Source organism: Chenopodium album, chromosome 24 (genome assembly GCF_948465745.1).
Source record: "Chenopodium album chromosome 24, dcCheAlbu1.1, whole genome shotgun sequence".
Lineage (NCBI taxonomy): Eukaryota > Viridiplantae > Streptophyta > Magnoliopsida > Caryophyllales > Amaranthaceae > Chenopodium > Chenopodium album.
The window spans coordinates 37,538,162-37,550,709 of NC_137857.1; the positions used below are offsets into that span (position 1 = coordinate 37,538,162).

The 12,548-nt window shown below is 34.6% G+C and overlaps 1 long non-coding RNA gene across 1 annotated transcript; it reads right to left on the reverse strand.

Annotated features, from left to right (window-relative positions):
- Window positions 1–2,970: 2,970 nt before the first annotated feature.
- LOC145611729 (uncharacterized) lies at window positions 2,971–12,328 on the reverse strand. Its single transcript, XR_014106441.1, has 9 exons — window positions 12,028–12,328; window positions 9,746–10,063; window positions 9,002–9,225; window positions 7,024–7,132; window positions 5,384–5,603; window positions 4,191–4,272; window positions 3,765–3,852; window positions 3,477–3,671; window positions 2,971–3,281 (listed from the first exon to the last, which is right to left on the reverse strand). It is a non-coding gene; the product is annotated as an uncharacterized LOC145611729 (long non-coding RNA).
- Between the last annotated feature and the right edge of the window lie 220 nt (window positions 12,329–12,548).

A 12,548-nucleotide genomic window follows, 5' to 3' on the forward strand; every position in this document is an offset into this window, starting at 1 on the left:
ATAGACTAGGTGCCTAGGGTTTGCATGTATGAAACTAACTGCTCATTTGATCAAACCCTAATTAGCAAATACGAAACCCAACCCCTCTCATACTCCTCTCTCACACGGCTCTCTCCTCCTCCTTGGCGAACGGTGGTGTCTCGTGGTGGTTGTGGTTCGTGCGGTGGTCGGTTGTCCGAAAAGGTGGTGATTGCGGTTTCTCTTAATCACTCGACCAATCTAGTATTGGTGGACGGCTTGTTTGAATCTCGTGGACTAAGTAGAGGAGCAACACTTGGGGCTCTATTCTCTCCCTGATTTTCCTGTCGAATAGCTACGTGGAATTCACGCTTCAAAGGTAAGATTATGTGTCTTGTGTGTTATGCATGTGATTTTTGGGATTAGGTGCTTAATTGAATATGATTCATATTATTTCCGCTGCGTAGTACCTATAAAATCCTACAAGTTTTTCTTGTACATTTTTGTTGAAAAATAAGAAGCCAAAGTTCAGTGCTTTAATCATGGTTACTTGGTCCGGTCAGGGGTTACTTGGTCAAGGATTACTTGATTCGGTCAGGGGTTACCAGGTAGGTCAGGGGTTACTAGGTTGGTGGGTTACTAGGTGGGTCAGGGGTTACTAGGTTGGTGGGGTTACTTTATGATTTGCTGATTTGGCACCCTGCCGCACCAGAAACGCACTGAAAGTTGAAACGCTAAATGTTATCTTGTGAGCTAGTTATAAGTTTATTACTTGGTATATTATCGAAAATAAAACTCTAAACTAACAGTCTTATTTTAAAATTCTATCCTAATTCGATTGAAAATGGAATTCTTAACTAACTTTTTTTTTTCTTATGAAGTCTATCTAAATCTGTCCAAGGTGGCGCGACACTTGGTTCAGTTCAATTCAGTTCAACTCTTAATTTTCTTCTCTCATAAAATATTCATTTCAGCTATATTCAGTTCAACTCCAATCAGTTCAATTATGTTTAGGGTAAAATTACCCTAGACATGTGGTCCAATCAGAGAGGGACACGTGTCATCCCTGGATATGTCCAACTTGGATCACTCACCAGATAACACGTGTCACCCTCAGATGACAAGGAGAATTGCGAGAAACTACCTAATAAAAAAATGTTGTAAGAAACTACTATACCTAATAAAAGATAAATGTTGTATAAAAACTACTTATTTAAAGGTAAAATAATGTAAAATACTACCTCTGTCAGATTTCCACCGTCGACCAACCTCAAAAACCCCCTGAAACCAACGCTTTCATCCCTAAAACCAACATAATCTGCTTGAAATTACCTCCACCACGCCGAAACCACATTCCACCCTCGAAACCACCACCCTCTAACCCCAAACACAATCATCCCAAAGCACAAAATAAACTATGCTCACAATCTCGAAATATCCTCCAACCACCTTGTAATAACCTTACAATCTTAGAAACCAAGCCCGAGGCGGTTTTGGAGGTGTCTTAAGGCGGGTCAACGCCGTTAAATTAGGTCAACGGTGGAAATTTGGTCAAAGGTAGTATGTTACAACATTTTACCTTTTATTAGATAGTTTTTTAGAATATTTTTTTATAAGGTAGTTTCTCACAAAATTTAGGTTTTATTAGATAGTTTTTGACAAAAAATATGTTTATCAAATTCAACTTTTCAATGTAATTATATCGATAAAAAAAAGTTGGAGAAAGTATTAATCAAGACAATTTATTTTTCTATTTTATTATTTGTGATTCAATTCTAACATGTATGATTACTGGAGCAAGTAGGGCTGTTTAGGCAAATCTCAGCTAGGACATCTAAGAATTTGCTAGGTTTTGAGGGGTAATAACAATCATTCCTATATATAAAGCAATTAAGAACGATAATAAAGCAGTAAATAACTAGTAAGCAAACAGTAAGTATTCAATAAGATCAAAGAGATAAGTTTAGAGATACAATACTGAGTAAGGACAAGCCTCCTACTTGTTCAGTAGGGACACATATCCATAGACAAAAGTAGAGCAAATAGCTTATATTGAATTATGTGCGAGCGTACATGAGTGTTATAATGTCTAACTCTTCCTATTTATACCAAGGGATTCCTAGGGTTACATAGATATTCAGAATATATTCAAAATGTAGAAGATCTTCTTGATTTATTTCGTTTCCTGTTCTGTATGTGTATTCTTGGCAAGTATCTTCTTGACTGATATTCTTGATCCTGCTTTCCTTGTTTATTCCAATCAAGTTGTTTTGCTTATTTTGCTGAATTCCTTGATCTTGGATTGGTGCCCTAAGTATACTGGGTCATATATTAATACGGGCCCAACAAGGGATACAACTTTGCAACCCCCTAATTTGGAAGAGCTAGCATGATAACCAGAGTAATAATATGATACTAACACTAGAAAGAAACCCGACAATAAGATTTATGACTTTTATATATACTAGTTGAGCCATCGCGCGCGATGCGCGCGACAGCCCAATAAACACGGAATGAGTGAAGTTAATGGTACCGTTAAATATATGTACTGTATAAATCTAATATAGCTATGTGTTAAAAGCGGGTTTAGATGTAGTTAGGCATTCAATGGTAGGCCGTAGTATTTATAAAAATTTGGCTTTTAACACTTAAGCTTTTACAACTTTTGATATTGAAAACAACATTAAACTGAAATTGGCCAGACATGATGCAGATGAGAACTTCCTTATAGAAACGTTGTCCTTGTCACAATTTACGTTGTACTTGATAGCCCAATCATCAAAACTGGATGGAGATAAATCCGATGTTTAATAAATATTTTATAAGCTAAGACAAATGGACAATAAATATATTAGTGTGATTTTAGAGGATATTGGGTGGGTTACATTATCCTAAATAGTTTGCTCACCTCTTCTCATATGTAAATAATTTGCTCATCCTTAAGAAAAAAATCTATTTTGAAAATCAGTATTATATTCAAAATTGAGTGATTATTTGAAGACATTTTTTTTATTGATCATAAGTTTATTCATTTATGTGTACCATATGCCTTAAACTTGTATACATCAATAAATGCCGCATCTTGAACCGCATATTTGTTGTAGAAATAAAATTTATCTTTGATTAAAAGTAAAAAAAAAAAAAAAAAAAAAAAAAAAAAAAAAAAAAAAAAACTATCCTTTGCTACACAACAAAATCATCTTGCTTAATTAGTTATGATTTCACATCCTGAGATTGAGCAACATTCGTATGATCTGTATCTTTCACTGGCTTCAAATCCTCCTTAATACAGAGTATTGTTGTAGACTAACATGATCATCAACCTACATCATCAAATTAAATAAAATAAGCATATAAACACCACCACTTGCTATAGATTATGATGATCTACTCAACTATCATAGTTATCCTCTTACCATTTCACCGTTCATATCATTATATAGAGCCATATACCATGATTTCCAAAAAAAGAAATTTGAATTTGAGCATTTTTTAAAGCAAAACGAAAAACTACTCACCTGAACAGCAGCACCAAGGGCCACTACTACACCAGGGTTGATAGTGCAATTCGGGTTTTTACTTGTCATCTTTTTTACAACATCCTGTACAGCTGGTATCCTTGTTGTGCTTCAACTTCAACAAGGATAACATTGTCCATGTATTTAATCCATAATTGAGCATCCTTTAAAGCAGTTTCAACCGGTGTCTTTAATCTGCAGAATTTAAAGCAACCTGTCAGTAGTCAAAACAATTCCAAAGTGACACAATTTGAGCAAATAACTACAACAATTTTATGTACATTATACCAGCCAAAGAGGTATGAACATAACTCTTCGAACTTTGCTCTCGTGAGGGGTGTTTTGGGCCATCTTGTGTTGCAGTATTGAAGGCAAGCTGTCAAAACACACCATTGACAATTTTAGTACTCGTAAAATCCAAAATGATGTCTGAAGGCACAAACAAATTTTTTTTTTTTTTTGAGGAATTATACACATTTACATGGTTAATGCTAATATGAGTTAACGACAAAAGCTCAATCTTTGCCTTCTCAGCTGAAGAGCTTGTTTGTCATTCCGAAGATCAATATCCTCATTCTTCTTGAAAGTTTCTGCTAGCCAATCTACCATTTCGTGTAGTAGCAATTACAAACAACTATATCATTTCACTGCATAAAATTAAAGAACCAATTCAAGCTAACACAGAATTATGCACGCCGATTCCTTGTTTCCTACCTTATCAGAGTCATCACCACCCAAATGAGTTTGTCTCCTGATGTAGATAACACCTTGAAAACTTTTTCTCCAACCTCAAGAACTGCAAAAGGCAGAAAGAGTTTCGTTGCAATGTAAGAAATCTGATGTACTGCATCAAAATGTAAACTATTGCAGAAGGCTGATAAATACATAGAATTTCTCACAATTGGAGTTTTTCTTTATGAAGAACTCACCCGAAACATTAAAATTACCACCAAGATTGAAAACCAAAATCGTCTCGTTATTCTTCTTCTCAAACCCAGATGCTAATGAAGCAGCAGCAGGGAAGCATTCAGTCTGCCCCATAAATATATCTAACAATTCACCACTCTAAAGAGTGTAAATTCACTTAAGGGGAACATTCCATGATCAACCGATGCACGGAAACTGCATCGGGATTTCATCTTTTTTTTAATGGCTGGTTAGGTTACATGAGAGATATTCAATTAAGCATTCTCACTTTCCATTTACATGTTTCTCAGTATCTTGACAATTCTACTCTTATAATCTATAGTTAGCTTAAACCATAAAACAGGAGAGGGAGTGTCATAAATCAAACCATTATAGCTTTTTCTACTAAAACAAACTGCTTGCAACATCCAAATATCCTGATCCTCTCTTTCTCTTTGCCTTTCATTAAGGCAAACCAGTCACCAAAACCGCTTCAAATGATTAAATATAGATGCGTATGAAACTAATTCACCAAAACCGTTTTCAAATGATGAAATAAAGATACACTTGAAATCAACAAGCTAGCCAATTGAAGATGACAAAATTAAGTGTATCCAGAAAACAAGGCAGGATAGAGCTATTTGATTGCAGGAACCATTAAGTTATCATATTCGAAAGGATTTCCTTTCTGCAACATTTCTCAACGCGGAATAAAAAAAAAAACACTTCTACTCACTCAAATTGCCAAATTTAACACCAAAAGTAGCCTTATTCCCATTCTGAGATGACAGATTGTTCTGAGTAGCCAAATAATTTAAGTGTTAAACAGTACAATGGATCATCCCTCCTTCCCTTCTTGTTAACCGGTTCCTTTTTAGGGTTTCAAATTGTTTGTGTTCGTAGGACAATCATGCCATATCAAAATTTCTTCACAGATGCATATATCAAACATTGCAACAATTGAAACCTCAAAACTAAAAGAATCTTAATAAGTTCCTTACATGTGAAGGAGTAGCTCTATTTCGTTCGAGATCAGCATGTTGGACATAGAAGTTGATTAAGCTTTTTTTTGTTGCTGAACCGTCATCAAATGGGACATCTTCTGCTGCTTACCCATCATACAAGCTTCGTAGTGGATGGCCATTTCCTTGTAAGGCAAATCAAAGGCAGTTGAGAGCTTGAGACAGTAAATCTTCCAACTTGATGAGCTGAGTCTAGGACCTATAGGAAAAGAGACAACCCCATTCTTTATAAAATATATAGTGAACATTTCATAATCACACATGAATAGAGCTTAAGATAAAATAATAGTTGAAGAATTCGATGCATGGTTCAAAAATGTGGTTTCGGTCGTGATATCGATAACGACCGCATGTCGCGGTAACAGAATTGATGCGGTTGTCGCGGAACAGGTTGCGGATGTTGTGACCAAATTTAATTTTGTAGTTTTGATATTTTTTCATTATCTTACTCGTAAATTTTATAAATAATATATTTTAAAACATTTTTAACGGTCAATTATAATTATTATTAATTCCGATGAGAACAAATGACATCAGAAAAGACAGTTCTCAATGCAAAGAATACAATTGAAATTGATCTTAAGCTTCTAAATTTTCATTAATTGCAATTCATTAAGGTCTAAAACACCAATGCATATGAAAGCCAAAACAAAACAAAATTATGACACAACCCATAACAGAATCCCAAAATCATCATTACAATTTCACAACCTTAATATTAGTCCATATTCTGAGATTAAATGCCACACAAAACAAAAATATACGACACTATCCAATACAATCTTCCAAATCTATCATATTTTAAACTTGTAAATCCTCACTCAAAGGACCTACTGAAGTTTAGTTTCTGTAAGAATTCACACACACTCAATGTATCACCATACTATTTAAAAGAAAGTCAATCTAAAGAACCTCAAGTTTCAAGCTCAAAATAAAAATAACACGATCAAATGATCAAACTCATTATCCCACCAAGATAAATGCAACACAAAAGAACCTCAAGTTTCAACCTAAAGTTTCTCTGAATGACACAAAGGTTAAATCCATTTCACTTTAAAATGTGATGTGTCCTACTTTTAACAGTATTTTCAGTGACTAAGATGCACACAACCTTACCCTATTCACTATCCAGCCATATCTTTTATTTTGGATTAATAGTTGTACAAGGAACAGAAACCACTGGTACAATAGCAGAAACAAGGCAGTCATCATTTACAAATGCAGATGAACTATGCAAAACAGCACTGTGGACTGAAAGGAAGCAGATGATACTTGATCAATTATGAATATGACTAACCAATAACACTCAATAAAAACAAGACCTCAGGAGATTTATCGTCATATTCAAGAACTTTGGACCTGATGTTTGTGACTTTATTGACTCAAGATTGTAAGCAATGAAATAGCCACCTTCAAATGAGTCAAATCAATATTGTAAGCAATGAAAGTTGACCATGAAGATGTTTACATTGGACCATATCACTTCTTAAATTACAGCCAAAGAACATAAAATAATGACAACATATAATAATTGCAATAATAAGCAAAATTTCATCAGCAAAAAATTGTAGGCTATAATAAGGTACTACTTAAAGGGTTTAATAAACACTCATACCAACCTTAGATACACCCACATCATTTCCCCATATATTGTCAGCCTCAAACTCTCTTTGCTTCCCTTGCAAATCTTTTTGTACTTCCTTTGCAAATTGTTTGATTTCTTGCTCCCTACAACTTGTTAGAAATTAGAGATTGATTAACACAAATAATCCAAATAAAAAATTAACAACAATAACGCTATTAAAAGGCTAAGATCAAACATCAAATCAAAGTTTATGAAAAAAACACATGAAAGAAATAGGAGAGAAATTCAGATGATGAGATCTCAATTAGTAGTCGGTTACCAGCCTATCTCAAGCCTAGCTACTCGCCCACTCCCAAATCCCCAACCCTACTCTAGTACTCTTCTCCACGACCCTAACCACTGCCCCACCCCTCTCTCCATCCCCACCACCATTGCACCACTCCAGTCCCAATCCCACCACCAGAATCGCCCTCTTCCCTTCCCGACCACAGCTGCCAACCTGCCACCCTACCAGGCCAAAACTCCCACACCCCACTAATCAGTCCCTATTCCACCCCACCCTTCTACAGCCCTGATTCCACCAATTCCCAACCATCGCAACCAACCCTCACCACCAAATACTCCCACACACCCCCACCAACGAGCCAGAATCCCCCACCTCACCCAACCACAACTCCCTTCTTCCTCATGAACAGCAGCCACCTGCAATCCTGGCACCTGCTGCTGCTCCATCTCCTTGCACCAACAATAACAACCCCACATCACCAATTCCTCAATTGTATTCTGGGCATTGTAGTCTTCCTCAATTCACATAATCCCACAATCACCAATAATATGATGCATTGTAGTCTGGGCATAGAAATCCCTCCCAAATACATACAAACTAACATAAGATTAATGTTATAAAACACTTTGATGCATATACCCAAGCAACAACACCCTATGCTTTTGGGAAAAAAATTCAGTCTTTGCTACATTAAGCAATTAGTTCCTGCTTCAAAATGTGATTAAAAAAAGGATGATTAAGCTAACAATTCTTCATCAACCCCAAATATTATTTCCATTAGACATAGCATGGGAAACTGGGGAGGAGGAGGATAGACAATATAATTGAGAGGAAGATTGGCGTCATCTCAGGTCCAATTCTACACTCTGAGAAATACTCGAAGATTGGCGTCATATTTTAACTTGGAGTTTTGACACACTCCCGGTTAAGTATTGAATTGAGAAATGAGAATTTTGTGAAATGAGAATCAGATCTGTTTGAACGCTTGCTGCAATTTTCATGGCATTTGAAGCTTTTTTGTGAAATACCATTTTTATTACTTTAGGAAATTTAACGAATTCGGAAAACCAAAGTTACATATACACAATTGATTAGACTTGATATATGCTCTTCAACTTAGTAGTGACCATTTAATATTCATACTATAAATGGTCAGAATCAACATATTAAACAATACTTAATATTAATTTACACTAAATCTCTTCACCACGTCAAATTAAATCAGAATAATGTTTACAGATTTTTAGTAAGTTCCATTTTCAAGTCCACAAAAAGAATCAAAATCAAGACCACTTCAAAGATCTCAATTTGATTGTAATAAACTCCCAGTCCAAATTATAGGGTATAGCTTGAACACTTTACTTGCATCAATTAATAGAGCATGTAAACAAGAGTAATGCATAAAGGAGGGGACTGAAGTTCGGGTGTTTAATTAACCAGGAGACTCAAGTTTCAATTGTCACAGGGGACTCAGTCCAGTTTTTCGGCCAAGCCTGCAGCAATCGGTTACCTATTTATTTATTTTTTTATTTTTTCTATTCCAACTTTACCAACAAAGTATTCAAATTCACACAGTCATGAATAATACTCTGTAGCAAAACCAGCAATTAAGCAGAACAATCACAACTTCCCGAAAAATGCCATATAATTTCAAGAGGTGAAAGTGAAACTTATGACTACTCACATGAATATATTTGCCAAAATACAAATTAGAGAGCAATCTAACCTTGGAAGAAAAGTGTTAATTAAGGAGGTAACAAGAGAAAGTTGTTTTGCCACTTTTCATAGCGCCACAAATGAATAGAACAGGAGGCAGCATTCTGGTAAAACTTTTTGCTATGGTGTCTACAGCGTATAAGAGGGACATAACACCAGATAAGCCCAACCTTTGACAGAGTGAAGAACAACAATCTTTGTTGACATGGCACGTGCAAATTTGAAATCACAAAGCTAAAAAAATAGAAGTAAGAATAAGCTTTTTATACTGAATAAATTTAACCTTAATAACGCATAAATTTAAAATTACACATTTGTATAAGAGAGGTGAAGACAATAATGTAACAAAAACTGCAGCTAGAAAGGTGCAAGCCAGATTAATTGCCAATTCACGAGTCATTATGCTCTTCAAAAGATGATCCCAGATTGCAAGAATTGATGTTAGTCTTATTAGTTACAAGTACCCTATAATGCTAACATAAATATCTAGATAATCAAACAACAACATAAATATCAAGATAATCAAACATCACAGCGCACTTGAGCTATAAGAGAGTAATTTCATAGCACCGAGATGTCATTGAGATTCTGGCATCACAAGGCAAATGCATAAGCTTAGAGTCACTTATTAATAATGATCACAGCGCACTTGCCACACTGTTGTAATTGTGAATAATGCCAAGAAGCTTAGAGTCACTTATTAATAATGATCAAAAGTAGACAAGATAACAGCTAAAATTAATAAAGAGCTTACTTGCACCAGAAGAATGCAATTCTACATACACCAGCATCTCTACGAGCCAAAAACTCCCTAACGTGAGATTGAACTATGATTGCTGATTTGGTTGCTATACTATATTCATGAAAAGCCTTTGACCTTAATCCTGCATCTTCTTGATCAAATATCGGTGTCCTTGGTGAGCTAAAATAGGGTGATGTGAATTACTTTACATACCAAAGAATTAGCAGCATCTTCTCGATCAAATATCGGTGTCCTTACTCCTTAGTGAGCTAATACTTCACTGCATAATGATCTCAGTGTGCATAGTTCTGACACGAAAGAAGTTGCTAACTTAATCTAATATTAGGTTTAGTTTAATCATTAGTCAAAAGTTCTAACATGAAAGAAGTTGATGGACTGAAATTCATTTTAATACTTTTGACACTAATTGGCATCATAGACCCTTGATTTCCAAATCCAAAACATTCACAAATGAGTAGTATAACATCAAAGTTTCTGGAACCGTGTAAAGTAATTAGCATATTAAATTATTAAGTATTAACAGAACGTCAGAAGTCACAATAATAAGTTTATAACTCACCATAATCATGAGCAAATTAAAATTGAAGAACTACATACTGCAAGTCGTGACTTCATTTTAGCCATATAAAATAATTCTTAGAGCTATCTTTAAACACTATAGAAAAAAATAAAGCACACATTTCAGTCACTCACAGTCTTTGTTGACCTGAAATCACAAAGCTGAAAAATAGATTTAAGACAATAACCTTAATCCTGCATAAATTTTGAATTATATATTTTGTGTAAGAGAGGTGAAGACAATAATGTAACAACTGCAGCTCTAGAAAGGTGCAAGCCAGATTGCCAATTCACAAGTCATTATGCTCTTCAAAATATTGATGTTTTTTTTTTTTTTTTTTTTTTTTTTAAGGCTAACATAAATATCAAGATTATTAAACATCAACATAAATATCAAGATAATCAAACATCACAGTGCACTTCAGCTATAAGAAAGTAATTTCAATTCATAGCACCGAGATGTCATTGAGATTCTATGGCATCACAAGGCAAATGCATAAGCTGGACAATTGATGTGCCCTGTGCACACTTGCCACACTGTTGTAAATATATTTTTATGCCAAGAAGCTTAGAGTCACTTATTAATAATGATCAAAAGTAGACAAGATTACTGCTAGAATAAACTCCTACATCCTTTATTTTTCTTATAGTTGTAGTATTCAATAATAAAGAGCTTAATTTTAAGAAATGATACCATTGTGGCCACTATTCAAATGTACGGATTAACAAGCTCAACTTAATTATAAAAAACCTTTGAAGATTTCCTATATTTTCATCATTATATCACTAAATTTGCACCAAAGTTGACAAAATAAGAAGCCAGGGGGTAGACCAAGACAAACCTGAGCTGCCTTTCATAAAATTTGGATTCCTTTTCGAAGGCTAAAAGCAACCACCAAATTACCTGAACTCATCACTGACACCATATGCAAAGGTTATGTCTAGAAACTCTTCTAATATAGCTGTTGTGCTTGTACATGAATTCATAAGCATCAAAGGTTTTCATCATTGTGCTTCTAAAATTTAGGAATATCAGAGAACCAAACACATTAAGTTGCAAGATTCATTTACACCATCTCAGCTTTGAACCAAACAACCAGCTAGATTCACCGTTCACTAATTAAATTGAGATACATAAACTTAATCGTTAGCAAGAAGAAAAAATCATATCATTCTTCCCATTGATCAAATTCCAATACTTGCAAAAAAACCAATATCTATACTCTTATCCTTCATCTTTCATACTATATCAACTTCCCAAATCATTACATATTAACAATAACTCTATAATCATTCGAAATATTACAAACCTTTTTGTTCTGCAATTAAAACAAATGAATTGATCCTACTAAATACTAATTTCACCCAACTATCAAATTCAATATAGCATCTTTACATCAACTAACCAAATTAAATATAATTAGATAAGCATTAAACTTTTAAAATAGATAACTCACCCATTCATGTCTATAAAATTACATTAAAGTTCATGAAACACATAAGAGCAGAAAGTAAACCATATAGAATGTTGATGCTTAATCGGATTTCAAGCAAAGGCCCAATCAAAACAATCGAATAAGGGAACATAAAGCAGATTCCATTAGCCAGAAGCATGAATATGCATATATTATTTCAGGAAAAACATCAAATTAATCACGATTAAGAGCTAGGTTATGATCGGTTAAAAGGGGGAAAAAAATCAAATTATGGCATACCTCGCAAGCTGCTTGAATGGAGGGGATAGCTTAGAAGTTCCTTCAATGGAGGATCGGAGGGATTCACCACCGCTCTTGGGTAAGTGAGAAAGCATATGGCAGAAAGAAAGAAAGAAAAAGGAGAGATGGAGTGAGAAAGATTGGGGTTCAAAGGAGAGAGAAACCAAAAGGCAGAAATGAACGGTGGAGAAGGAAAAAGGGGAAAAGCAACTGAAGTTGAAGACCAGAGTCAATTAACAAGGAAAATAAGAAAAAGAAAAAAAAAAAGAAGCAAGGATATACTTGTCACTACACTGTAGAATTAAAATAGTAACACAACTTCTGGTTCTTAAAAGGGTAAGGAAATGACAATTGGCAACGCATATATTAATGTAATTTATGATCACTACGACATACTTAGAGTAAAATGCTATTGCTACTATGCATGATTGCCATCCTAATATTGGCACTGACAATATTAACATGTTAGCCTTAAATTGGCCAAAAATTGAGTATCAACTTTAATAAATGCAGAAGTTGTC